Genomic DNA, 5,952 nt, shown 5'->3' with positions numbered 1-5,952 from the left:
GTGGAGACAAGAGCAAAACCCCTTCCCCAACGCAGCACATCTCCTGGCTTCCACTGCGAGGTCAGCACATCCTTGAAATAAACTGGTTGATTTAATTCAGCAGACTTTTCCATTATCCAATGTCTTTCTGCAGCCGTTGTCCCCTTCTCATTAGCGTTGAGAAAATTCAAGGTTAATAAAGCACTATGTAACCTATTTCTAGGGGTATTTTCCACCCCTTTCTGTTTGTTTAACATATCCTTTATAGTTCTATTTGATCTTTCTATGACTGCTTGACCTGTAGGATTGTATGGTATACCTGTAACATGCTTAATATTGTAATAAGCAAAAAACTGTTTCATTTTCCTAGAGACATAAACTGGACCATTATCTGTCTTTATTTGTGTAGGTATACCCATGATGGCCATAACTTCTAATAAATGAGTGATTACTGAATCAGCTTTTTCTGAGCTTAAAGCAGTTGCCCATTGAAAACCTGAATAAGTGTCAATGGTGTGGTGTACATATTTTAATTTGCCAAATTCTGCAAAGTGAAACACATCCATCTGCCAGATTTCATTCCTTTGAGTGCCCTTTGGATTAGCCCCTGCAGGCAGTGGTGTTTGGTTATAAAAAGAGCAAGTAGGGCATTTCTTTACAATTTCCTTAGCTTGTTGCCATGTAATAGAAAATTCTTTCTTCAAGCCTTTGCTATTGACATGATGTTTTTTATGAAATTCAGAGGCCTGCAGCACATTACCAATCAACAATTGATCAATTTCTGCATTACCTTTTGCTAGAGGACCTGGCAGACCCGTATGAGATCGGATGTGTGTTATATACATAGGGCAAAGCCTGTTCCTGATCATGTCTTGTACCTGGATAAACAATGAGGTTAGTTCTGTATCATCAGGTATAAATTCAGCAGTTTCAATATGTAAGATTACTCTTTCTGCATATTGTGAATCAGTAACTATATTAAGCGGTTCTTTAAAATCCCTTACCACCATAAGAATGGCATATAATTCTGCCTTCTGGACAGAATCATAAGGGCTTTGTTCCACCTTACTCAAATCTTCTGATTTGTAACCTGCTTTCCCTGATTTATTAGCATCAGTATAAAATGTACGTGCTCCAGTTATTGGAGCATCACGGATGATTCGGGGGAGAATCCAAGAAGTTCTCTTTATAAAGTTAAGCCTCTTGCTTTTCGGATAGTTGTTATTGATTTCTCCCAAAAAATTAGCGCAAGCTCTTTGCCATGGTTCGTTATCTTCCCACAATTTTTTTAGTTCATCAGCAGTGAAAGGAACTATAATTTCTGCTGGGTCTATGCCTGCTAGTTGACGAAGTCTCAATTTGCCTTTTATAATTAATTCAGAGACTTTTTCCACATAAGTTTTTATTTTCTTACTTGGTTTATGTGGTAAAAAGATCCATTCTAAGATAATATCATCTCTCTGCATTAAAATTCCTGTAGGAGAAATTTTGGAAGGCAATATGACGAGAATACAACTGAGCTCTGGATTCACCCTGTCCACATGTGTCTCTTGTAATTTCTCTTCAATCATTCTCAGCTCCTTTTCTGCTTCAGCTGTTAATTCTCTGGGACTGTTTAAGTCTTTTTCACCATCCAAGGTTTTATTTAAATGAATTATCATATCAGGTGTTATGCCAACAGCTGGTCGTAAGCTGGAAATGTCTCCTAACAACCTTTGAAAGTCATTGAGAGTCCGTAACCGATCTCTCCTAATTTGTGCTTTTTGTGTCTTAATTTTTTGTAAACCTATTTTATAACCTAGATAATTAACAGAATCTCCTCTCTGAATTTTTTCAGGAGCAATCTGCAATCCCCATTTAGGTAAAAGTATTTTTACTTCTTCAAACAGTCTTTCTAAAGTAGCCATGTTTGAATCAGATAACAGAATATCATCCATGTAATGATAAATTATCGACTTGGGAAATTGCTTGCGTATTATTTGCAATGGTTGATTTACAAAATATTGGCACAGGGTGGGAGAGTTCAACATGCCCTGTGGGAGGACGGTCCACTGGTATCTCCTTGTAGGTTGAGAGTTATTATAAGTAGGCACTGTGAAGGCAAACTTTTCTCTGTCTTTTTCTTGTAAAGGTATAGTGAAGAAACAATCCTTTAAATCAATTACTATGAGAGGCCATCCTTTTGGTAATAAAGATGGCAGAGGAATTCCAGATTGCAGAGAGCCCATAGGTTGAATAACCTTATTGATAGCCCTGAGATCTGTCACCATTCTCCACTTACCAGATTTTTTCTTAACAACAAATACAGGAGAATTCCAAGGGCTGGTAGATTCTTCTATATGTCGAGCATCTAATTGCTCTTGTACCAGCTGTTCTAAAGCCTGCAACTTTTCCTCAGCTAAAGGCCATTGCTTTGTCCATATTGGTTTCTCAGTCAACCATTTTAGAGGCAGTGCTGTTCGTATCTCTGAAGGGCCATCAATTGCTTTGCATTCTTGTACAGCCCGAACAGCCGGTTTCCGCCTTCTGTAATATCTTTTAATATTTCCCTCGGTGATATAGGCTCTAGAAGCAGCAGGAATGTTAATTTGGGTATTCCATTGCTGCAACAGGTCACGGCCCCATAAATTCACTGCAATATTGGCTACATATGGCCTTAATTTTGCTCTTTGTCCTTCTGGCCCTATGCATTCAACCCATCTCGTGCTCTGCCTTACTTGAGATAGGGTTCCAATTCCCAGGAACTGAACATTTACATCCTGAAGAGGCCAATGCGGATGCCAAGATTCTGGAGTAATGATACTTACATCCGCACCTGTGTCCAGTAGGCCAGTAATAAAAACGCCATTTACACACACTCTCAACTTTGGTCTTTGTTCATTTATAAAAGTCTGCCAAAATACACGTAACTCATCTTTCAGGCCATTTTTGCTTTTAACAGCAGGCATAGGGCTTTCTAATTTTCTTGATGAGGCATGTTCTCGGCAGTAACCGGAAATGACTGGACCACATTCGTCATGGGGGCCTGCGAGAGGCCCCCCATTGAGTTTCCCAGTGGCAACAGGTTGCCTTGTCTATCTCTTGTTGACCTGCACTCATTTGTCCAGTGTCTGCCTTTTCCACATCTCCTACATATACCTGAAGGCTGAGTCCTCCTACGTCTGTTATTTCTAGAAGAGGCATTATTATTATTATTATTATTATTATTATTATTGTTATTATTATTATTGTTATTATTATTTCTGAAAATCCGTTGTCTGCAATTCCTTTTAATATGTCCCATCTTGCCACAATTAAAACATTTGGTAACTTGATGTCTCCTTTTTGCATTAGAAATTGCTTCTTCTACCCATGCTTCAGTGCCATAGTCAAATGATTCAACATTCATTGTATGTAAGACCCATTCGTCCAAGGGCGCTGATCTCATCTTTAAAGGCCCCAGGATCCTTTTACACTCCACATTGGCATTCTCATAAGCCAAAGATTCAATTATTATACGTCTTGCTTCTGGGTCAGATATCCCTATCTGTACAGCTTTAGTTAGCCTTTGTAAAAAATCACTAAAGGGTTCTCTCTGACCCTGTTTAACTCTGATATATGATTCCAGTCTCTGTCCTGGGTCTTGAACCCTGTCCCAAGCCTTTAAAGCTGCTGTAGTACATATGGATAAGGTGTGTTCATCATAATTCGCTTGTTCCAGAGGATCGGAGAAAAGTCCTTCACCTAGAATTTGATCTAGGGAGATCTCAATTCCCTTTGCTCTTTCCTGCTGTTCTAAAAGTTTAGCCTCTTGTCTGAACATGCATTTCCAATTTAATTGTGACCCACTCTCTAGAACAGCTGATACTAATTGTACCCAATCATGGGGCGTTGCCTTATTGCTTATAGACCAAGTTTTGAGCATCTCTCTAACAAAGGACGAATGTAGCCCAAAGTTCATAATGGCTTGTTTAATTTCTTTGAGATCATTCATACGGACGGGTTCCCATGTATATTCCTTGATGACTTTAGGGTTTTTGGAACCAGTCACCTTTTCTGACGTTACTATTGGAAAGGCAGGTAGAACTTTATGGAAATTATCCCGGAGAGTTTTACTCATTGACGGAGTTAAATTTCGCCTTTGTACCGTTTGCTCCTGTTCTATAATTTCCTCAATCTTTTCTAATCTGCTTACTATTCCCTTCTGTAAGGCCTGGATCTCCTGTCCAGAATTATGCTCCAAGGCCTTCATGGAGGATTCCAAAACATGAAGTTTGTCCAGTAGAGTTAGTATCTCATCCTTGGATAGAATTTTCATGGCATGAATTGTGCCTTCTTGTATTGACAATCTGTCAGCCAATCTGTCATATCCTTTAGTCAAAGTCCGATTTTCACATTCAGCAGTTTTAATTCTCTCTGATAATGTTTCAGACAGGGACTGAAGTTTACGATCCAAATCAGCTGTTCTCTCCTCCGCAGCAATGAATCTCTCCTTAATATCAGACTGTAGTTTTTCTAAATTTTGCTCATTTGACCGAGTCATATCAGACAAAGCCCTATTCCCTTCCTTGAGACCTTCAAACTCTTTCTTGGTGTCAGTCTGAATTGTTTTTGCAAATACCTCGACCGACTTAAAGTTGTTACTCAAAACAGTTGTGCCCTTTCTTAAGCATTCAACCTCTGTCCTAAGAATCCTGGTTTCATTCTGTAAGGACTTTATCATTTTTCTATTTTCAAACCATGTAAGGGAGAAACCAAATACGAGAAAAATTGCAAGCCCTATAAACATCCAAGTTATGGGAATATCATATGTATCCTGTAATATTTCTACCATAGTACAATTAAATAGACTGCAGAAGCTTTCAACGGTGATATGGTCAGACATTTTTTTTTTTTTAATCAAAAGAAATTTTACCTGAAATGACCGTTCCCTGCCAGTAGGTTGCTAGGGCAATAACCGCTCGGCCAAACCGAGTCTGCAGTACCTGAGGAGCTCGAATGTTGGGACTCCGGCAGTAACCGCTAGTCTCTGGCAGGTCAGGGCCCAGGCCGAACTCAGCCGGGACTGGTGCTGCCTGAGGGGTTAGCGAGCTCGGACTGAGTCACCCGAGCACACACACGTCCTTTGCTCCGTACAAGCGGGGCTGGGACAGGCTAGTCTGGGAAACTGCTCTGAAGCAATCAAGAGCCCAAGGCCGAATCCCTGCCACGCAGTGTGGGAACTGGAGCTGAAGGCTCCCAAATGCCCGAGTTGGACGCCAAATGAAGGTGCGTGGTTGATCGGCAGTTATGATTCACCAGACAAGCTTTAATATATATAAGTCAGTTTTAATAAAGGAAAGGAAAGGGAACTTACAAATCCAAGGTTCCAGCGAGGAGGGCAGGAAAACAAAGAGAGAGCGGGCCGCAGGCCCGCAAGATTTTATAAGTCAATATTAGCCTAAGGGGGACACGCCTAAGAGGGACACGCCTTCAGACCAAGGGGGACACGCCTTACAAAACAAGGTTTTGGGCTAGGCTTCCCCTTCAGGCCAGGGCGAAAAAGCCCTCCGGGATCAAGATGAAAAAGCCGTCCGAGAGGGCAAAGTGGACAGACACCAGCATGAGACATAAGTAAAAGAGAGCGCATGGGTATGACTCGAAGAATGAAAGGCAGACATAACTTCCTGTAAATAATAAGAATCTGATGAATGTTGTATGCCATACATGAGTCATTAGTAGAAAATCTCCCTGGAAAGAAATGTCCGAGACAAATGCTTTTCCCGGAGAGCGGCATCATGTCTGAAGGAACGCCCCCTTCCGTTCCTCAGAGAAGGCCCAGGTTGGGGAAGACACATTTCTTCCCGAGCCCAGCTCCCAACATCAAGCTCTTGAATTGCTACCCAGACAAGACCCCATCAGGAAGGGAAACTAGGCCTCACTTTCCGTTTTGTTTCTCTTTTGACCTCTAGAAACTGACAGAAAAGCATCTTACGAATTCTGTTTCCTGTGTTA

The sequence above is a fragment of the Arvicola amphibius genome, chromosome 8, assembly GCF_903992535.2.
Source record: "Arvicola amphibius chromosome 8, mArvAmp1.2, whole genome shotgun sequence".
Classification (NCBI taxonomy): Eukaryota; Metazoa; Chordata; class Mammalia; order Rodentia; family Cricetidae; genus Arvicola; species Arvicola amphibius.
This window is presented reverse-complemented; position numbering follows the sequence as displayed.